The sequence below is a fragment of the Pogona vitticeps genome, chromosome 6, assembly GCF_051106095.1.
Source record: "Pogona vitticeps strain Pit_001003342236 chromosome 6, PviZW2.1, whole genome shotgun sequence".
NCBI lineage: Eukaryota > Metazoa > Chordata > Lepidosauria > Squamata > Agamidae > Pogona > Pogona vitticeps.
In genome coordinates this window covers 47,723,650-47,747,566 of record NC_135788.1, presented here as the reverse complement: position 1 = coordinate 47,747,566, position 23,917 = coordinate 47,723,650, and the positions used below count along the sequence as shown (strand labels likewise).

Genomic DNA, 23,917 nt, shown 5'->3' with positions numbered 1-23,917 from the left:
ATCCTGTATTCCCCCCACCTAAGTCATATACTGCCCTGTAATGCTTAGAGCACTCTATGGGTGGTTTACAACATAAGGAACACTTTGCCCCCAAGCGAGCTGGGTATTCATTTTACTGATCTCAGAAGGATGGAAGGCTAAGTTGATCTTGAGCTGACTTCTTGAACATGTCGAGACTGAACTCAGGTCATGAGCAGAGGCTTGATTGCAGTGTTTCAGTTTAAGCACTGTGCCACAAAATTCAAATTATGAGTAGGTTATTATAAGATTAGTCTGGAATGATTTGTTTCTGACAAATCTGTGTTGGCTTCTGGTTGTTACTGCATTGTTTTCAAGGTGGTTGCAGAGTGACTGCTTTATAATCTGTTCCAGAATTTTCCCTGACAGTCTCACTGGTCTGTAGTTCCCAGGTTCCTCCTTTTTGCCTTTGTTAAAGACAGAGGCGATGTTAGCCCTCCTCCAACATTACTATCATCTGGTACTTCACCCATCCACCATGCTTAAAAAAATAATAATAGTGGTTCTGAGAATTTTTCAGCTAGTTCCTTCATTACTCTTGGATGGAATTCAATTGGACCCGGAGATATGAACTAGATCAAAATAAAAAAAGTATTTTTAATTATTTGTTTATCAGTCTCAAGCTGCAATCCTGTCTCTCCTCCATTTGCACTTCACATATGCCTGGAGGGTCATAGACTATATTTTGGGAAAAGACTGAGCTGAAATGGGAATTGAACTCTTCTACCTTTTTTGTTGCCTGTTATTTGTTTTCCATTCCCATTGAGTAGCTGAGCCACTATTTATTTTCTCTGTCTTTTGCTACACATGTACCTGAAGAATGCTATTTTGTTGCTTTTAGCATCTCTTCCTAAACTCAGCGTATTCTCAGCTTTTGCTTTCCTATTTCCATCCTTACAGTTCTTTGCTGCTTGTCTATATTCCTCCTTTGTTGCCTGGTGTGCTTTCCAATTCCTGTATATGTCTTTTTTATTTTCAGGCCCTCTTTGAGCTTTTTGTAAAACCGCATATCTTTTTTGCCTCCTTCCACCTTTTTTTCTTGTTGGAATTGTTTATAGTTTTGCCTTTAGAACTTTCTTTTCAAAAAAATCCTACCCATCTTGGATTCCTGTTATGATCTCCTGCCATGGGGCCCTATTTCTGAGTTTTTTAAAATTGGTTTTCCTAAAATCCAGCATACACGTGTGGCCGTACCCTGATTTTTTTTTTTTTTTAATCAAGGACTCAACTAGAACATGGACACTTTCTTCCAGAGTTCCTCTTTCTGCCATTTCTTCTACCAAGTCATCTCTGTTGACTAGAATGAAGTCAAGGACAGCTACTTGTCCACTTTCTTCCTCCACTTTTTGTTGGAGAAAATTATCAGCAACACAAGCTAGAAATGCTTTAGAAGGGCCATATTTGGCAGAATTTGCCTCCCAACAGATATCAGGATAATTGAAATCTCCCATTACTACTACATTGTGTCTCTTAAATTCTTCCAGTTTGTTTTTCAAAAGTTTCATCCACATCTTCCCCCTGCTTGGGTAGTTGGTAGTAGACTCCAAATACTACGTTCCTTTTGTTTTTTGCCCCACTTATATTAATCCAGATGTTCTTGGTGGGACAAGCAAGCTCATCCTCCTGTATTTCTGTGCAAGAATATGTATTTTTCACATATACCACAACTCCATCTCCATTTCTTTTCTTTCTGTTCTTTTTGAACAATTTATGTCCTTCAATTGCCGTATTCCAGTCATGGAAGTGAAGTTTCAGTTATCAACTCATATTTACTCACCTGAACTAAGATTTCCAGTTGTTATTGTTTGTTTCCCATGCTCCTGGCATCGTATATATGTGATTTTTTTTTTTGCCTGCTTTTCTTCTTACATTTTTATGAAGGTTGTTATTGGGCCCTATTAGAGCTGCTTAGTTTGTCCCTCTTACTGTGTGCAAGCCTTCACCTATCTTTACCTCTGACCTTGTGTCTCCCTTCCACTTCCAATTTAGTTTAAGGCTCTCCTGATGAAGTTCTTCATGTTGTGGTCAAATCCATTCTTCCCAGTCCTTGTGAGATGCAACTCATCACTTGCTAGCAGTCCAATTCCAGGAAACGCGGTCTCAGAATCCAAATCTCTTAAGTTGGCATCATCTTTGTAGCAAGTTGTTCACCTGGAATATTTCCTTTCCCTGTCTATTCCTTTTCTGAGTACTGGTAGGATGGACAAGGAGATGATCTGGGCCCCCAAACCCCTTGAGTTTCCTTCCCAGAGCTTCAGAATCCGATGTTATTTCTCTGTATTTCCTCTTGTCTGTGTCATTTATTCCCATGTGGGTAAGAAGAAAGGAATATGCATCCGTGGGTTTTGTCTCCTCTAGGGAGACAGCATACCTGATGGGTCCTTGGATCATCTTGGCATATTTTAATTTCCATCCATGCAGTGGGGAGCCTTATACAACTGCTCTTCTCTTCTTCTTTTTGTAGGGTGTGGGTTCAGTGACTCTGCTTTGCAAAGCTTCAGTCTCTCTCATGTCCTCCCACAGAGTTTCTTGTATGTCTTTCGTTGCATGTTGTCTGTCAGACTCCTCTTCAAATACCTGAAAGCAATTTCACAGTTCCACTGGTGAAGAGTATTGTCTCCTTCTTTTGCTCTAACTGCGACTCTTTTCCATGGTGCTTCCTCCATTTTGCTTATTTTTTTTCCTCAGCATTCTCTACTTTGTCTTGATGTTCTTCCACCTCCAGTGCCGCTCATGGTGACGGCTGCTTGAGAGTTCTGTCTCAGTGCTCTACATTTTCTCTTATAGCCTTAAGCGTGGCAACTTGCTGCTCCAGTTCTCACACTTTTTCTTCCCACACTACTACCAGTTTGCACTTGCTGTTATGTGTCCGCTGTGTTGTACACACAAGCTCTGCACAGACTTTACAGGTTACCACCACTGATGGGGATCAATCACTGCTACCTTTTTTACTTTCTTCCGTTTGTCTGTGAGTGCCCTTTCTTTTGTCTTACCTGCCTTGAAGGATGCTGGGAAAGTCCACTAATATATACCCGTAACTAAACCAGAAAACAAGCTTATTTCTTTTACAATATTGATGAGAAAATGCTTATAGCTATGGATGAGGGTGGGGCAAGACATCATTTGAAAGGAGCCTGTGCTTTATATGGACAAAAGGGTGTGGCTTAGGAACCAAATGATGGGAAAAGAAAATGTTCTTTGTTCTCTGGCCAGGTGAAGCAGGTAGTTTTACCGACAAGCTATCCTTAACATTCAAAATATAAATGCACTTTGCCTCCTGAGTCCAAGGTAAAACTGCTTCAGAGACAACAATAAAGAACATGGCATTCTGAGAAATGCAGCAATTGCCATTAGTTACTACAGTCACCATTACCTGAATGCACAGGTATTTAAGTTACAGCTCTATTTTTGTTTCATTACTATTTTCTCTATAGTTGCTTTCTTGCTTTGATGTCCTTCTGCATTGTCGTAGTTTTTACTGTTATTAAATTGTTTGGGGATTTTTTTTGTTTAACTGGAAAAGCAAAGCCAAATTTGACCTCAAACTTCTCTCTCTCTCTCTCTCTCTCTCTGTGTGTGTGTGTGTGTGTGTGTGTGTGTGTGTGTGTGAGAGAGAGAGAGAGAGAGAGAGAGAGAGATTGAGAAAGAGAAGCATACAATTTGGGTAACTGTAGCATCCCTCTGTAAGATGTGTGGGGAGAAAGGGGAACAGTGTGGGGAAATGACTCAATTTCAATACAGTAGCTTCTGAATTCAGGGGAAATAAACGTGTTTGTACCTTTGGAAATCTAAAAGCAAAGAATTAAAATTACTTACATTTTTTCTACTAGAGCTTTTACTTTTTAAATTCATCATATGTCTGTGTTTGATCTAAAACATGGGCCAAAACCTTCTCTGGTGAAGAAAATATAAGTAACAAAAGGGGACAAATATTAACTGTCGAATTAATGTTTAAAAAAACATAAATCAGGATTGAAATTTTTCTTTGTTGTATATAGCAAATTGAAATGCATGCACAAATAATTACAAAAGAAAAATTAACAGAATGTTTCTTCTGTTCTGTGCTTTCTGAAACCTTCTGAAGGAGCCAGATTGGTTTGCTTTTTATTAAATACCTGATTTCAAGTGATTTTGTCCTATTTTTCTTTAGATGCTTAGCTTCGTTTCTGGAGGTGAATGAAGACTAACTCATTTTCAATGGAGTCTTAAGTTAGTCCTTGCAGTGAGTTGCTGCTGGCCTCGGTAGTACCAGCAGTTCATGATTTCTTAGTCAAAAAGAACCTTTCAGATCAGTTACCTCCTGTTGAGAGCTAATTTTCCAGCAGTCAGGCTTTATCTGGATAAATAATTAGAGAGCAAGATGAAAACTATCATGCTGAGGCTGCCTGTCTGCAATATACTTAATACAGTCGATCCCTGTGCCTTTCCTGTTTCTGCGTTCTCTAAAATCTGTAGAGACAATGGGCAACATAGCCAGTCGCTTTACATTTTGTCTTGGAAAGACTAATGACATTTCTCTTTATTCACCAGAAGTAGGCAAACCAACTGCATTTTGCATCTGCAGCAGAGATATGTTGGTCAACTCTAAAGCCTCTTATGCTATTGTTATGAAGAGCTTCAGCGTAAATGTGTTGAAGATGTGTTGCCTGACTTTAGAATAAAATGTTGTTTTTTAAAAATGTAAAAAATTGGTTAAAAAAAACATTTTATCTTCTCTGGATTGTATAAAATGGCTTTCAGGGAAAAAATGCCAGCCCCATGTCCTAGAAAGCTAAATTTAGCTGGGAGTCATTTAATGTGACTCTCAAGAGATAGAGATGCTCACGTGCGGCAATTTAATGAGTAGACATGTTATGAAATATCTTCCACTGTAACTGCCCCTCTCTTGTAGGTCCTCAAGCAATCAAGCTGTATCATTTATGCAAATCCCCCAGGAGTATAAAATAGGACATTGATAAGTGTGAGTTCCTTCTATCTGTTGTTGTTGTTAACATGCCATCAAGTTGCCCCCAACCCTTGGCGACCCTATGAATGAGCATTCTCCAAAATGTCCAGTCTTCATCCACTCTGCTGCAGCCTCTTTTAAGGAGTCAATCCACCTCGTATTTGGTTTTCCTGTTTTCCAGCTGCCTTCCAGCTTTCCCAACATTATTGTCTTTTCCAGAGAATCTTGTCTTCTTCTGATGTGTCTGAAGTACAGCAGTCCAGGGTATCTGTAAGATAGCTTTCTATAGTGATATCAAAGGATGTTTGGATACCTTTGGCTCACTTGATTCCCGAGGGCTGACTTCACAGTATACTCAGGTTAGGTTAGTATCTTTGAGTGTGAATGTACTTTCCTGCACACTTTGAAGTGTCTCTGTCTCCTCCACCACTACCACCACATGTACGTAAAGGAGGGTGTGTCCTTTCCTTAGGAAATCCAGGCACTAACTACCCAAGCATACTTCACGATCTCACTCTTTTATACATCAGCAAAATCAGAGACGGGTTGGAGGCTTTTGTCTCTGAATTGAACTAATACTCTTTGTTTCTGCTACAGAAAAGACTGGGGTTTCCCCTCCCCTTTTTAAAGCAGCATATACATAAAACAAGTGTAGCAGCAAAGGTGTTTCCCTATGCTTTCATATGGGGAAGAAAAAAAGGTTCTAGATGAATATAGCAATCCATATAAAAAGAACACAATTGTATTTATTGGAGAGAGGGGAAAAAAAAACGTAGCCAGCAAGTCTGCCTGTTTGTTTCCTTCATTGCAGCTGTTTTGCTGCCTTGAAAATCAATCCCTGACTGCCAAATTGGTCTTTGGAAGGGTGGGGTGGCAGCAGTTCTCTTCGTATGTAGATGGGATGGCGGTGCTGGAATGTGGCTTTGCTCTAATAGAAGGACCACTGAGATGGTTCCTGTCTTGTGATTTTTTTTTTTAAAAAAACCCTCTGGATTTTCATATTATAGGAAAGGGAAGGGCTTCTTCGTTTCAATATAATGGAGCCATTAACATCTATTAATAATGCAGACAGGGTAAGTAGCTGGAGTTGGAGCTCCCGAGAGGCCTCGTGAAACAGATGTGTACTGTATCTTCCCGGATTTGATGGCTGCTGGGGTCGAGGGGGTCGCTGTGGTTCCTGTTTATTTCCTCTGGCAGTGGTTTTCTAATTTAAGCACCTCTGTCTCCTGGCTACAGTAGCCTGCTGTGATGCAGAGCTTGGGGCGGGCGAGTGGGGGGGGCGGGCGGGGGGGGGCTTCAGAAGAGATGGAGGGATGGTGGCGTGTAGCTGTGAAGGCTTTGAGTCTGGTGCCTGGAAGAAGGTACTGGCTTAACCAGGAGTGCTTCTGTGTGTGCAGTTCCTGAGCTGAACTTGAATCTTCGCATTTTCTTTGCACAGGAATTTGCTAAGGAGGAGCAAAATGCAGATCATCTTTTCTTTTGTTACCATTGTTGCAAGGAGGTAAGTGCTTTCTGTCTCCTGTCTTGTGCATGCATTTTGCTAAGAATGCAAGGGGCAGGATAATGCTCCCCTTGCCTGGTAAAGAGCCTGCACTGTATTATAGCATTTGACACATATAGTCTGGTGAAGCCTCAAAATGGAAATTGCCTTGTCTTCCCTACCCACCCTAAGAACCTGCATTCAGCTGGAATCAACTCTTTTTGTTGGTGGCTGTTCCAGAGAGATCGGAATCCATGGCAAGAATTGATTAACCCACCCCCACCCCCAACTGTTTAGGGTTGGTGATTGGTGATGATAGGTTGGCTTTGTTTTTAAAAAAAGGAAAAAAGGAAAAGTTCAAAAAAAAATTCATGGTATCCTTTTTACAACCCACTACATATTTGTGAAAAAATGTTAGTGTGACTAAACAAAAACTTTTGTTCTGAGATCTAATTTCTAATAAACTGTTCACTGCAACAGTGTTATTTGCATGATTTGGGGTGCGGGGTGTTAAGCTTGGTGAAAGGCTAACAGCAGCTGTAAACGTTTTTACTTTGGAACAGCTGGGTTTTCAGCATTGTCTTATGCATTTGCTCTATAATGTAGAGGAATGTATTTCCGATAGATCGTCAAGAGACATGTTTTAAAACATTGCTACTGTTTCCATGACTCATTCCATCCCCTTGCAGCAACAGAATAATACAGCCAACTTTAGGACTGTGCAGGGCAATAGCATAACTTCTTTGAAAAGAACAGAGCAATTTCTGTTCCTATGCAGGCTGTAAACACTTGTCTTTTGTTGCAAAGAATGCCACAATGTAAAGCAAGGTCTACTGCTTTCTCTTATTCCTTTTGTGTTAAAGCATGCTTGCTTGCATTTTGCTCTAGGAATGTATAGTAGATGCAAAGCAGAAAGAAATTACAAGACCTAGGTTCCATTCTTTCTTTTAAGGTGATGTCTGAGTTAGTCATACAGAAATATATTTGAATTATGCAGTCTTCAAATATGGCTAATTAGAACCATAAGCTTGCTGTTCAAAAAAGAAACCACTGTATCTGTTTGTTCAGCTCATTCAAACATCTCCTTTCCCTTTAAGCATTGATAAGTGTAAACTGTCTTGATGCTTCTCAGTAAAAAATGATCCCTTGTTATCACAACAAACGTATTCTATACTTGGATGTTGTTTTATATTTTTAAGTTGCATTGTTGTTAAGCACCAGAGAGTTCTGACCTCTTAAAGCTGTCTCCGCTTTGTTCAACTGTGCACATTTTGCTAGATTTGCAGTTTGTATCTATAACATTCCAGTAGTGTTGAGTCAAGACTAGTGGTGTAACAGAGGCATGGAAATGTAATATTGCTGAATCTGAGGAAGACGTACAAGACATAGTATACAGAACTGCCCTGAAGGTGAACTATTTACATATGTATATCCAGCAATAAAATATGCACCTCTTACAAAATGGTCAAGAAGTTCCGTATTATGTGTTTCATTGACACTTAAATTAAGCATGAATTCATAATGCTCGGATGGTATTTTTATTAAGCAGTTTTGTTGTTCTGGACTGAAATTGCAAGAATAACACAGGTTAAAAATTATCTGTTGGGATAAAACTACAATAGAAAATAGAATAATATAGGTTATTTGCCTGTACAGTACTGCATATGGTGAAGTCAATGCTGCCGTTTGTTGATAAGTTCCAAAGCAGGATTAGAAACATTATGATATTTGTTTTTGAGGCAGCCAGCAAATTTGAAACTTTGTTGTGTTCTACAGTTGTGTAAAATTTTGATATTGATATTGTGGATTATTTAAAAATTATGGACCTTAAAGTTACCTCATTGTATGCCTAAAACTTTACTCCTAGAATTATCACATTGTTTCTGAAGAAATGGTCACACTCACAAAGGTTCAATGATACCCTTCAGGGTAGGGAAGAACTGGGTTTTAAGTAACTAATGACTGTTCATTGAAAATCTCTATTCATTTGATGCAATAAACAAACAAATATTTCACCTGATTCTGAATTCATAGAGTATAATGCCCTAGGATGTGTAGGTGAAGTCTTGACATAATGTAAGAACTATTGAAAGTTCTAATACAATTTTTATTAGGGCTGTATTATAGTAGCATCATCCTTGCAGAGACTTGCGATGGAACTCTGTATGCCTTTGTGATATTTTGCATTCTAAGCATATGCAAAATGGAGTGTGTGTTTGTTCAAAATAAAATCTAACCATTAAAAATAAATTTATAAAGGATAAAGGGTGCTAAAATTAAGTATATAGTACCTTTTGCTACTTTCCCACCCCCACAAGTGTATACAGAATTTTGCAGAGCAGAGAAATAACTAAATCTAGAAATTTCATGTTATGCCTGAATGACACACCTATTGCTGAAAACCTATGTTCTATAGGAAACAAAGAAAGATTGCTTTCCTTTGTTAATGCCGCTTATCTTTAACTCATTAGCTCCTGAAGATCTTAATGTAGTGAGTGGGTTTTTAAAAAATTACATATAGTCTTTGTAGATAGAATATACATGAGTTAGGATTACTAATCTCATAGTAATAAATGCGTTCGAAATGGGGATAAATGCAGCTGAACATGCTCTGTGTCACAGAGCACTCATTACACCAGTAAAGATGGGATTTTATGTTTGTTATTTGCTCTGTGAAAATATGTATGAAAGGAAAAAAAAGAAAGGGAAATAGAATGTAGTCGAATGTCACCAAGACAGATACTTTAAAATTGGAACCAGTTATTGTTGAGATTGGAGGTAGGAACTGTGTTTAAGAAATAAATGATTGTAGCATTAAAAGAAATTACACTTATATAGCATGTAAATAGGTAAATTATTTTTCAGATACATTATAACTGGGGGGGTGTTAGGGAGCTAAAAGATAAAGTCCCTGTTTCTTCACATTTGTTTATTTGTTTTAAAATATAGTATATCATGCTTTTAGCAAATTCCTTTGTAAAATTTTAAAAAATTACACTCTGTTGTATGTTATGCCCTTTCTCCTTTTATGCCCTGAAGAAGTAAAAGATTTTTTTATGTTTGATTATTGATTGTATATCCATAAATACTTTGCATTTTTCAATGTAATATTATCTTAACACACATACCATAAACATGCCATATTCAGCTTTAAAATCATATGAGTGTGCTGTGGTTGTTTTGTCCTTTCCTCCATGTTTGCTTTAAAATGAGCAAAACTGAATTTGCCTCTTGAATACCAAGACCCTAAGAAAAGATATTGATTCACTGGCACTAGTGGATCTCATCTAAGAAGAATCTAACAGTTTTTGTGTTACCATCACCTATATTCTAAGCTTCATCACAGAAAAATGTTGATTATCTTTCACCTGGAATAATAGCACATGCTTAACATTGTCCTTTTTGCTGTACCACAACAAATCTACAGGCATTTCACAAAAGTGGTATCTAACGTATCCCGTATTTGGTTAGACCGTGCTATTTCATATTCTGTATGGAACCTTCAAAAATAGCTTCATTATGCGAATTATTTGGTACTGCCATTGTTATTTCAATTCTTGCTCTATCTAGAGATAAAAAAACTGTTATGTTGAAAAAGGATGTTAATTTGGATAATTCTAACAAGAACCTTATCCTGTCTAACAGTAAATTTTGCCCCATCCTAGTATGTAATATTAAATTTTTACATAGAAGGCAACAGCAAGAGATCTAATAAACTGTGTACTCATTTTGCACGTCTCTGACTTTATTAGCAGAATTTCTGTTTCCCAAAAAGTCATTAATTTAGGGAGAATTCACACAGTCATGTTCATCCTTCAATAACTGCAAATGATGAGTAGTAAATAACATAGGTGAAACGACAACTATGCATTAGAACACTTACACTGTTTCAGGTGATCAGTGGAAGCAGTTCACAAGACCAGCTGAAAAGGTGTGCAATGGAAAGGACCTCCCCCTTCCAAGTTCCCCTCACTATTTTCTAGATAATTTGAAAAATTCATCAGGCTAATTTTTCAAGGATAAAATATCAGTATCGCTAGGGAATGCTGTTGGGGAAAGCTACAAAGAGCCATCTTGGCTTCAGGGCAAGCAGGATGTTTTTTCCATCCCCTCTTACCCTGTGCAGGGCACTGATGAAAAAGGAAGAGGGGAATGTGAGGTCCCTCAGAAGAAAAAGTTTACACACACACACCAAAAAAGCACATGCAAAGATCTGAGGGGTGTGTTGCCATTTATTTTCCTAATACTTATGACTAGAGTCACCTCTAGGTTTTGATGTCCTCTTAATGTTGATGCTTGGAGTAAAGTCCCAATTGTTCCACCCTGGTTACAGTTCTCCAGTTATTGGGAGTTGAGAGAACCATTCACCTCCATCTCATACCCTACAGTAATCTATAGATCTCGGTAGTCAAGGGAAGCAGGTTTAAACCTCCTTGTCATTGTACAGGGTGATGTGGGGGAGGGGGCAGAAGAAAACCCTGCACATACATACACACATAAAGATATGTGTAACCACAGTGGTGACTTGATTTTGTGAAACAGTTGTTCACAATACAAATGCCATAGACAGACCTTTGACATTCTCATTGTCCTACTGCAAATAGAGGTACCCAGTACCTTGTATAGTATATGAATTCCATCCCCATTTATAAACAATGCTTGGGAAAGTCAACTTTTTTGAACTGCACTACCAGGCTTGCTGATAGGTTCTGGGAACTGTGATTCAAAAATGCGACTTTTTAAAGTTCTTGTTTACGAAGCACTATATAGTGATTCATGAAGAAACCAACCAACCAACCCGAGGAGATTTGAGTCTGAGTACATAGAATGTACAGGATAATAAAGGAAGAGTGGGGGGAAACAAAGGACTGAAGGTGAGCAAACACTGTTCCATTAATATAGGGATAAGGACTATAGTACTGTACTGTACAGTTCTTACTCCTAACCTTGATTGTTTTGTCCTTGCACATCTAATGAGAAAGTAGAAACAAATTCTTCTTGCCTGTGACAACAAACATTTGAGGGGAGGTCAGAGTTGGGGAGAATTTGCAGAATATTTTGTATGTGCAAAATGAAACTGCTCCTTTATTTTGTTTATTGTTAAAAAGAAGAAGCATTAGGTGGGTTGTGTCATTGCGAGCAGTCAGCCTTCTGAGCTTGCTCTCTCTCTCTCTGTGCTTAGTTTCACAAGAAGAAAAGACTCTACAGTAGTTTGCCCAGTGACATTTTGTGCAAATTACAGAAGTCTTGATGAGATGGAAAAAACACTACCTCATGCTAGAGAAGATAAATCTCATATAAGTTAGCAATTTCTAACAAAGAGAATTGAGTACTTTTATGGGACTTCTTCATATCCTTAGACAATGACAAATTGTCTCAAATGAAGAAATCACTATAGATGTTATCTCTTTTTACTGAAATTACTGGGCTAGGTCTAGTCTTCTATAATGTAGATTCTTTTGTATGTAATATATTTTTGTTATATTTACCATAAAAATGTATCTGACTGCTCCAAGACATTCTTCCCATGCCCCTTCTTTTATTTCAGAATCTTCGTGTATTCTCTGCTAATGTTACCTGTTTTGTTTGTGAAAACCCTGGAATCATGGGGAATGGGGTTGGACTTATTTATAGGTTTACTGGAATCTTGGTTCACTATCCTGTTCAACTTTCACTGAACAAAAAGTCCGATTGCACAGTAATGCGGAATTGTACTGTAGACAGAAGCATTACTGTTGGCAAGAAGATAATAGATTTTCATCATGGAAATTGGCACCTACAACATAACACCAGTGACAGTGTAGATGACTTGTTCTCACCTTATTTTACTGGAGGGATTTTTCACTTAGCAGAAGCTTTGTAGGATACTGGTCTTGTCTAGCAAGTGTTCCATCAGGCACAGCAAATTGTCCAGTAGTCACAGTGGGCAAAGTTATGTTAAGTAAGGTTGAATTGGTCAGACCTGCATTTCCTAACTTGACTCTTTCCAGATGTTATGGGTTGCAATTCCCACCAGTCTTAACCAGCAATGATCAGCTGGATAGACAGGGTTGGGGAAAGGCTTAGGTGGACTTATATCCAATTAGGTTATGGGGAGTCATGTAGTAGCTAGATAATTGCTTGAAACACGTAGTATAGAAACCCTATTGCTTGGGTTTTAAAGGAATTGCACTAGCTGGCAATATAATTCTAGTCCAAATTTATGGTGCTGATGATGACATTCAGATACCTAAATGGCTTGGAACTTCAATGCCTGAGTGAGCATCCCTTCTTATATACTGTAGATCTACAGTATATCACAGTACGTGCCCTCACATTTCATAAATGTTTTAGTATATCTTTTCATGTGACAACACTGAAGAAATGACACTCGGCTACAATGTAAAGAAGTGAGTATACAGCTTGTATAACAGTGTAAATGTGCTGTCCCCTCAAAATAACGCAACACATTGCCATTAATGTCTAAACCACTGGCAATAAAAGTGAGTACACCCGTAAGTGACAATTTCCAAATTGGGCACAAAGTGTCAATATTTTGTGTGGCCACCATTATTTTCCAGCACTGCCTTAACCCTCTTGAGCATAGAGTTCACCAAAGCTTCACAAGTTGCCACTGGAGTCCTCTTCCACTCCTCCATGATGACATCATAGAACTGGTGGATGTTAGAGACCTTGCACATCTCCACCTTCAGGATGCCCCACAGATGCTCAATTGGGTTTAGGTCTGGAGACATGCTTTGCCAGTCCATCACCTTTACTCTTAGCTTCTTTAGCAAGGTACTGGTAGTTTTGCAGGTGTGTTTGGGGTCATTATCATGTTGGAATATTGCCATACACCCCGGTCTCCGAAGGGAGGGGATCATGCTCTGTTCCAGTATGTCACAGTACATGTTGCCATTCATGGTTCCCTCAATGAACTGTAGCTCCCCAGTGCTGGCTGTGCACACAGCCCCAGACCATGACACTCCCACCACCATGCTTGACTATAGGCACGACCCACTTGTCTTTGTACTCCTCACCTGGTTGCTGCCACACTCGCTTGACACCATCTGAACCAAATAAGTTTATCTTGGTCTCATCAGACCACAGGGCATGGTTCTAGAAATCCATGTCCTTAGTCTGCTTGTCTGCAGCAAACTCTATGCAGGCTTTCTTGTGCATCATCTTTAGAAGATGTTTCCTTCTGGGCTGACAGCTCTGGAGACCAATTTGATGCAGTGTGCAGTGTATGATCTGAGCACTGACAGGCTAACCCCCACCCCTTCAACCTCTGCAGCAATGCTAGCACCACTCATACATCTATTTCCCAAAGCCAACCTCTGGATATGACACTGAGCACAGGCACTCACGTTCTTTGGTCAACCATGGCGAGGCCTGTTCTGAGTGGAACCTGTCCTGTTAAACTGCTGTATGGTCTTGGCCACTGTGCTGCAGCTCAGTTGCAGGATTTTGGCAATCTTTATGTAGAGCAAAAATTCATTTTTTTCAGATCTTCAGATAGCTCATTGCCATGAGGTGCCATGTGGAACTTCCAGTTACCAGTCTGAGAGAGTGAGAGCGATAACACCTGCTGCCCCTTCACACCTGAGACATGCAAAACTAACAGGTCTCATGACACCAGGGAGGGAAAATGGCTACTCGGGCCCAATTTGGACATTGTCACTTAGGGATGTATGTTGTGTTATTTTGAGGGGATAGCACATTTGCACTGTTATACAAGCTGTATGCTCATTGCTTTACATTGTAGCCAAGCATCATTTCTTCAGTGTTGTCACATGAAAGGATATATTAAAATATTTATGAAATGTGAGTGGGTGTACTCACTTCTGTGGTATACCTGATCATTAATATCTGCCAAGAAGTGCCTTCTTCACTGCTGGGAGTAATAATCAAGTGCAGACATAAGAGAAGGCCTTCCTACCTATAAGGCCCTGTGATTTCTCCTTGGTGGTCTGACTGGTTGGCCTTGATTCAGTTACAAGTTGAAACTTAGCTGTTCACACAAATGTTGGTGGTTTATTGAACACATCTTTGTTTTTGGTCTGTTGATTTGTAGTTTTTGTTTATTTCTGTTGAACTAAATTGTTGAAATATTGTTTGAAATTTAAAATAGTTTAAAACTTCTCTTGATTGTGCCCCATGCTCAAATCTTCAGATATAGCGCATTTTTAAAAATGTTTAAAATAAACAGAATCATCCCATGTTTGTGGAACTGTAGGATGGATCAGTACTATGGACAGCTCCCAGTAAACCAACATGAAGCTTTTTCCGAATAATCATATGGTGGCAAGATGTTGCCTCACCAGAGAACTGAAGCCTTACAAGGGTAGACAATATCTGTTGCAAATTAAACTTACGTGGTCATTTAGCATTTGCAAGGTTAAGGAAATGATGGTACAAATGATGGCAAAGCATGGTACATTCTTTGTCTGGTAGCACATAGGAGAAGGTACTGAAGATTCTCTATGATGAAAGCAGCCAGAACCTCATCATCATATGATCTGGAGCACTGTAAGATATTAAGTTGCTAGCTATTACATGCAAATTGCTTCTTAGATGTGGCCTACAGTTCCTTAATGTACCAGACAGTTACAGATGGTTCTATAATGCAACAAATATCTATGTCTCCAAATACCAGCCTGGCTTATCAACCAACCCTCTACCTTCATTACTACTTCTTTCCTCTTCCCTAGCTTGTGCAGGTAGCTCTCTCATACATATATACACCCCTTCTCCAAACTACTACAGTAGTGAAAAGGTGTGATATATTTCTCAAGTTCTCTGGCAGGCATTATGAATTTGGTAGTGGTAGAACCTTTTTCTACATGTGTGGATGAGATAAGAAAAAGTGGGAGAATCGCTTGGGGATTTCTTATTTGTCCTCTCCTCCCATGAGATCTCAATGGGAAGGAAAACATTCCTCCAAAGCTTTCTATGCACTGCTAGAAGAAGAAACAAACACTTCTTGTACTTTCAGAAAAGAACCCCTTCTGTCCTTTGACAAGGGCTTGAACACATTTTAGAAAGGTACAGGATTTAAAAAATGGACTTTAAGAAGTATTTCCAGATGAGGGTACACTGACATTGCATCATTAATAGAATGTCAGGGAGAGGGGGCCTCTAGATAAGTAAGTCTTCTCCTTGTTGTAATCCTGAATTTTATCATTACTCTTTCAGTCCTTTTAGGACTGCACACAAAAGATGGAATAGCTGCACAGTGCCTTTTAATTTTTTGATCCAAATCCCCTCCATTTGGAAGCACTCATTGTAACAAGTCCCATAGCATGTTCCACAGGCAGAGTGCAAAGAAGTGTGTCCCTTTGAGCATTCTGAGTCTCCTAACAAATAGCTGAAAGCCCTTGGAAATCAATGGCATTTCAGTGGTTTCTTCTTTCATCCCTCACCTCCCAGTGTTGGAAAGGCTTCTTGTCATCTTGGGACTAAACAAGACACCATTTGGAATTCATTGTGAAAAAAAATAATGTAGCACAGAGATTTCCATATCAAAAATGCAATCTTACTAATCAAAGTGGAGTTGGCCTCTCAAGTATCATGAGAGCTAAATAACTGGACTGATTAGACTAAAATTAGAACAGATGACATCAGCTATGGCAACAAAGAGCGGTTACACTAAATTACTTCTGTTTTCAGACACTTTTTTGCTTGCCCTATGTACCATGAAAATATGTTTATCATTGGTCTTAGAATAATATGTCTTACATTCAAAGTATGAGTATCCAATCCCCTCCAGAAGTGTTGGGCTAAAACTTCCACCACAGACAACATGGACAATGGTGGTGCTGTCTGGGAATGATGGGAGTTCTAGCTCAGCTTAACTGGGGGGGCAACAGGTTATAGAAGACTGATTTCATTGACATTAACCTACAAAAAATAAAGATGATATCCATCGGCCAAGAGAAAAAGAACACAACAGATTCTCTAAATGCCTCCTAAACTTTGGTAGCACCAGATGCAGGGCAAGAGGAAGAATGTAGCCAGGGTGGATATTTTAATTTGTAATCTTTAATCTTATTTAAATTTTTATATCTGAATTTTTAAAAGTTTTTAGAATTGTAAATGAAACATTTCTCAATACCCAATTTTAATATGAAGCAATTTGAATAATAAATGTTAGACTTCTTATTATTCTCCAAGCTGAATGAACACCTCTAACAGATATATTGAATAAAGGAAGTTTTTCTGTATGAATGGGGAATCAGTTTAATTATTTTGCAGATGTTATTTACACCCTGCCAGCTGAATGTGAACATTTAATTTTCACCTGGTGAAAATAAAAAGCTCTAGTTTGCCCAATGTGTATTGGACTGTACCTCTTCCAATTAGTCACTGACATTTCAGTGCCAATGTGACACCCTAAATATGCCTGATTTTGTGTGCTTTTGATCTTGCCTGCTTGTCTATTTTTGAAGGCTTCAGAAGCTAAGCAGGGCTGGGCCTGGGTAGTGCTTTGATGGTAGACTACCAGGAATAGAAGGGAATTCATGATAGGGCTAGGAGGGAATTCTGCCCTTTGAAACCCTGGAGATCCACTGCCAGTCAGACAATGCAATATACCAGTCACTACAGTCACCTGACCACCTCCCTAATGAGCAGCAGCACTATTCCCCCCCCCCCCCCACTGTACCACCACCACTCATTTAATGATGCAGGAAAGCATTCTGTGGGACTTTTTGTAGCACCCATTCTTTTTCCCTCTCCTTTGTTGACAGTTGTTGGAAAGAACAAAAACAGTAAAAGGGGTTGTAATATAAAGGCTTATAACCCAGTTTCATCTGCAATTATGAAATTATGACAATACATTTATTTCTGTGAATGATACAGTCCGTTCTTGTAGTCTATTAATCCAGGTATCATTCCAGAAATCCATCCAATTTTTCAAATCTTCATCCTCCCTGTTACAATATGAACCAAATACCAATCAAGGGCACCAAATCTGAACACAATTATTCACAGAATCACGTGTCTTCCTTTATTTCTCCATTTCTCCTCTTGTCAATCAAAAGTGAGTAGTAGTTAGTTTTTTCATCACAGCTACTACTCATTCAAATATCTCCAAAAAGAGAGTCCATGAGCATTTTTTTCTAATTCTAGCAATTTCGTTTCTCACAACCCCTTCAAGGATTGCCACCAATCTTTTTGAGCCACAATTTCTCCAACCCTGTCGGAGATCTCCGTAATAATTTTATGAAGTTTCATGAAGTTTTTCAGGGCACACTTGCCATCTACAAACCCTTAGATCTGGCTGATACTGATTTTTAAGGCTGCATAGTTCTAAAATTTCTCCAATACTATTCTGGTACTGTATATTAATATTTAGGTTCATTTCCCATATTATTACTACACTATACTGTATTCGTCATTAATAAGATTCTTACAAATTACTGAGATTAATCTTCTTTTTATTAAAATATTATTCAATACAATAGTTTTCAGTGATTATAGGTGCTCTAATAGAATCTGTGTTATTAAACACTTGAGTTGCAAATTTTTTACATTTGAAATAATTGGAGACAATTCGTTTTTATTTTAGTGGGTTTTTCTTTTAACTGTCCTGTTGAAATTTTCTCTTATATTTAAATCTCTAATCCTATAAATTCCAGTTTCTTGCCAGTTGTATATTATGCATTTTGTCTTGAAATTAAAGATGAGGATGTTCAAAAAAAGGGCATAGTGGGCATATTGGAGGAACAAATACATATTTATCCCATATATGAATTAATGCACTAGTAAAATGATTCTGTATTCTCTATTTCTGAACAACGTTGGCATGTGTAAAATAGGAATTAACAAAACAAGTATCAACAGCTACCTCTATTTGACTCTAGTAAGGGGCCTTATTCACCTGTACAAATTGAACTGCCTGAACTAATTTTAAAGGCTTTGTAATGTTTTATTAAATGTGATATAGCCAATCCCTCTTTTGTGGCTGGTTCATGTTTTACACTGTTTATAAATTTTAAGAGTTCTAATTATTGTCCCTGCCCATTTTTGACACCATTTTATTTTTTTTCATGTAAAGGTATTTTTTAAAAACAAAAATAAAAATGTTGGTAATATATAAGCTTTTACTATTGCAAAAGTAAGTCTAATTTAGCTAATTTCTTAATTTTATATTAATTAATTAATTTATTTTTCTTGTTTTTAGGTTGTCTTTCTCCCAATTTGGGGGGGGGGTTAATTTCCCATGTGGAAATAGCACATTCTTAAATTTTCTATATGTTAATTAGTTTCTACTTTTTTAAAAATTAGATTCCTAGATATTTAAAGCTAGAGTAACACAGATCTAGGTTAGACATCACCTTAATTTCTCGTTGTTCTACTATGGGAATGTTTATACATAGTAGTTAAAATTTTTGATACTTAATTTTTAATCCCATGTGGCAGTTTAAATTTTCCGATATTTGTTTTAATGACCTTATACTTTTAAGGGGTTCTCAAGAAGTAAAAGCATATCATCAACATGCAAATTCATTTTATGCTGTCAATTTTTTGCCTTTATGTCAGTAATATTAATATTTACTCTGACAGAAGCTGAAGTGCTTATATGACCAAAGTGAATATTATAGGAAATAATGCCTTGTCTTTCAATGTCCCCTTCTTGTGCAACATGCAAACTGAGACCCTCTTAAGTGTTGCTGAACTGCTTCTCCCAGCTTTCCTTGTCATTGGCCATGCTGGGCGTCAAAGTTCAGCAACATCTGGAGGACTGTGCTTTGCTTGCCTCTGCCAGAGTATGTGCATTGTGGCCACAGATATGCAAGCGTATCTTGATTTAACTGGTGCATGTAGTTGAGAATTTCCTTTGACTCGAACACTTGCACCTTTGTTCATACATGTGACAGAAATGACTTGAGAACATATTTTTTTAAGCATATAGGTGAAACCAAAGCTGACAAATGTGCTCATCCCTGCAATGATGAGTGTATGTATAATCATTTCCGGATTGTTTCTTGTCAGTAGGAAGGTATACAGTAGCTATTGCTGAATGTGTAGCTTTCTCTGAACAAGCTGCTAATTTGTGCAGGAAGTACTAAAATGATAAATGTATGAACGTCTATGGGTTAATGACAGCCTGTTGCATAAAGCAGGTGAGTAGGGAATACCAGACAGCATCTCTCCACATCCAGGTCCAGAAAAAGAAGGAGGCCAGCAACAGCAGTCTTAGAACAGTGGTTCTTAACCTTTGTTACTCGGATGTTTTTGAACTGCAACTCCCAGAAACCCCAGCCAGCACAGTTGGTGATGAAGGCTTCTGGGAGTTGCAGTCCAAAACTCCTGAGTAACCCAAGGTTAAGAACCAGTGTCTTAGAACACCGGGCTAGGGATAATGGTGGCAAAAGTGAATTGGTGGGAAGAGATAGGGTTGGTGGGCATGGGCATGGCCTAGGCATATGCAAGCATCTCACCTCTTTCCCCCATGAACCCACCCGCCCACCCTCTGAATGAACTAGACTGATCTTGAATGGTCCACTTGAGCCTCAAAACCTTTTTCTAGGGCTCCAAGGTTTATAAGATTGTCTTGGATGGGCACAGTTCCATCCAACTGTATGGTTTGGTGCTGGCCAGAAAGAGTGTGTAATGTCTGCATTCTGCACCCATGACAGGCTCTCGGAGAGGTGCTGAAAATGCTAGACAGCTGTAGTGTTCTAGTTCAGAAGGGTTCTCTAGCAGAGAATTTGGAGTGCTTCACCAACTATAAACTCCTACAGAATATAGCCAGGCCAGAGAATTCCAAGTACTTCTGCTAATCTGCAAATCCCAGGATTTAGTAGGGTGAAAGGACAGCTAAAGTGATAGCAAACTGATATAACCATGTAGTCTAGGTACACTGTCAGTTGACTCACAAACAAAGAACAGAGAGTTCAGACTTTCTATTTTAGAAAGCTGATCTGCACCATTTTGTAGTGACAAGGAAGGGAGAAATATAATTCAAGCGTGAGAAATATAATTCCTTTTCCATCACTTTACGTACTAGTTTTGGCTCTTTCTGGATGGTTCAGTTTTTATTCTGCTGCTCTGCATGAAGGCAAGTTCCTTTTTGTGTGTGTAGAGTGGAAAATATAGAGAAGGGGGGGGAAAGCTTGGCAGAAAAGAGATGCTGCTCCAGCGATGCAGAGGAGCAGAAAACAACGTTTCTGGGGTAAAACTGAGACAAGGTCAGTAATACAGCCTACCACAGTTTTGTTCCCAGAAATCCAGTAGGGCTGTTCATTTTGTGGAGTAGCTCTATATGATACCTTTAGCCTGCTCTGGCCCCTGGCAAACAGTCTAGGACTATGGTAGCACTGCAAGACATGCAGTTTTCCATCCTCCTAAAAGCAGCACTTCAGCAGTAGACATAAACAAGCAGAAGGCAAGACGTCCTTGCACCACAAGGTCTCCAAGGTTTTCCTCTTGCTGTGCTATTGTTGCAATATGCTGTTGCTTCACAGCTTTGAGGCAGGATAGTTTGTGTTTTCTTGCTCCTCCCCTCCTAAAAACAGGATCCAGAAAACATTTCCACAAGCTCACTTACAGTGTGAAGGCCTTCTTTCTCAAAATTATTGTTCATTTCTGGACCAAAACATATAAATGTTTGCTGTTTAATATTGATGGAAATGAAAGCTACATAGCCCGTCATGACATACGTCATGACATAAGTCATGACTCAGTAGGTGAGTTAACTGACCTAAACCCTAAAAGTGACCTAAAACCCAAACCCTATTGCTAGTCCCACAAAGACCCAATAGTTGAAATCCTGTTGCTAAACATAAGCCACATCTTAATTTTTGGTCTGTTCCTCACACTAAACAACCCTTACCAGGGAGGAACAGGTTGAAAGTTATGGTTTGGCCTATACTCTGCAACAGGATTTCAGCCATTGAATCGGTTGTTGAGTGGTGAGCCAACACCGTGAATTCAGTGAGTCTACTGTGGTTAACCAGCAGGATTCTGGCAAATTGGTTCACTCTACTTAAGGCTAGAAATTTGTTCAGGCAACCTCAGAGGGATTGGGTCTCCACCCCAGACAGCTCTGGGGTGGAAATGACCATTGAAACAGGAAGTACTTGGATAGGCGTTGTTGGCTTTGTTTTGTTTGTGAGATCGGGGGACCTTTGGGTGCAAAGGGTAAAAGAGTTTATAATGGGAAGTGTCGTTCAAGCAGCTGTTCTGAGCTTTATTTTAGTTTTATTAAGTGATGTGACTGGGGCTTCTTATTCACATTTAGCTCTTCTGTCTTTTCTCAGAGACAGGATATTTGACTTCCCAGTCTTGTTCATATTGGATGAACCCACTCACTTACACAACTATAAATGATTCCCCCCCCCCCGCAAATACTGCCAGTAGGGTTAATGAATGATTCTAAAATGTACCTGAATCATGTAGAGATAATTATCCATAGGAACCATAGTCTTTTACAGGCATGGTCTATGTTAGATGGTGTGTGTGTGTGTGTGTCTGTGGGTTGTGCTATATTGCTATTCATTATGTTTCTAGCCCTCTTCAGTTCAGTCCTTTCTTTTTTGCTTTCAGGAAATGTATTTATAATGGCTCCCCCCTCCCCACTTTTGTTCATTCTATTGAATATATTAATTTGGTTTCTATTACAGCTCTGTTAGGTTATAGTGTACCCCAAATCATTTGGCATTTTGAACACAAAGAAAATAATACGTCTTTTGAAAAATACTTGCAGTGCTATCCAATTGAGGGCAGAATGCCTGGTTGTTGTATCTGTGTGGGCAGAACAAAGAAAGGGAATTTGAACAGGTGCTGGCACAACCTTTTCCTCATTTCTGTCTGCTTAATAAGGAGCACTAGGTGCTACATTGTAAAATTCATTGTAAACACTGGATTTCTGCACTAAGAAATTTAGATTCTGTAATCTGAATCATACAGACCTGCTTAATAGATTTCATTTTGCACAATTCATAGTCTGCTGTTCCTCACAGTTTAGAACAAGGACATACTCCTTTTAAAGATAAATGCTGTTTAACAAAGCCTTTGGCTTCTGTGGTTTCATCAGGCATCAGCCCATGTAATTTGAAGTGTGTGTTGTTCCTTTTTGGCCATAAGGAGCAGGAACATGTTATGGCTGTTTTTAAGAAACCTGAGAAGCATCATTTTGTATTTGGTAGAATGTTTTGCAACCTCCACTCCCACCCCTGCCTAGAATCTGAGCATATTCATAGATACGTTCCAAAGTTTTTCCAAACACTAGTAATGCTCTTCATTAAGAGTTTATGTTAGTGTCATTTAGAAGTGTTACCTGTCTGTTAAACTATTCTACTCAGTCAGCAGGGGTAGATACTGCTGGGGCCCATTGAGTAGCCGGAGAAGCCAGGCAGAGCCAAGCACTACTTTTATTCAGAAAAGGTATGAAATTCACTGACACAAGAGCTACTACCTTCTACCAGGATGGGGAGCAAATCATGAGTATATTGGACTTTGCCCCTGCTCCTACTGGATGACCATCTCTCTGGAAACTGGGAGGCTGTCCTAGAAAAGTGGTAGGCAGTGACTTTGTACTGCAACTCTGATAATAACCATTAAGCATTATGGCTGGAGATGCTCTGCTTTGTAATCCAAAACAGCTGGAAGGTCAAAGGTTGCTCATCCTTGCTGTGGAAGAGAATGGAAATGTTATAATGTGAAATCTAACTGTTATTTTAATTATTTGTTGTTGGGGGTTTATTGCTCAGAGTGTGTTTGGTTTGGTTTTCTGGGCTGAGAAGAGAGACTTTCATATTGAACAGACAGTCCAGGGTCTGCACCCAGTTTGATTCCTTCTCATAATTTGGCCCCAGTTGATTCTCCCCTATCCATATACAGTATTTTGAGGCTGTAGTGATGATGCTAGAGAGGTAGGTATTTGCTGTGTTGGTCCATCTATCTATTTAATCTGCAAGACCCTCACCACTCTTCCTTTCAGTTTGGTATCTGTTCTCCCACTCTTCTACCCATGAAGCTATAAGAAAAAATGTAACATCTCATTTGTGCATAGTAGTGGGGGTAGGCTAGCCGTTCATTGGTTGTTCATATGATCCAGACTCCATTTTATACATCTTCTTTAAAATGGTTTACAACTATTCTTGGAATACAGAATAATGCCATACCTTTTATCTTCATATTGGATGTGGTATATATTTTACCATATACAGTAGAACCCCCATATCCACTGAGGATTGGTTCCAAACCATCCTGTGGATACTGAAAAGCATGGATAATAGAGAACCGTATATATTGTATATAACATGGTAAACGGAAAAAATCCAGAAAACATATTTTCATAAGCATTACCATAACTAGCCACTAGAGGGCGCCAGAGGCCATGCTATGTATTCTTCACTAACAAGTAATCATAACACAGTCTCTGGCTCCCTCTAGTGGCTGCTTCTGGTAATATATATATGAATATTGTTCTGGATTTTTTTTTCTTTTAATGTTTTTAATATTTTTAGACCCTGGATAAGTGA

General features: G+C 38.8%; 1 long non-coding RNA gene across 2 annotated transcripts in view; it reads left to right on the top strand.

Annotated features, from left to right (window-relative positions):
- LOC110082163 (uncharacterized) overlaps positions 1-23,917 on the top strand; it is a 121,496-nt gene that overhangs the window by 20,888 nt on the left and 76,691 nt on the right. For both annotated transcript variants that reach the window (XR_013537277.1, XR_012088357.2), the window contains exon 2: positions 6,402-6,464. This is a non-coding gene — a long non-coding RNA (uncharacterized LOC110082163). The remainder of the gene's footprint in view (positions 1-6,401; positions 6,465-23,917) is intronic.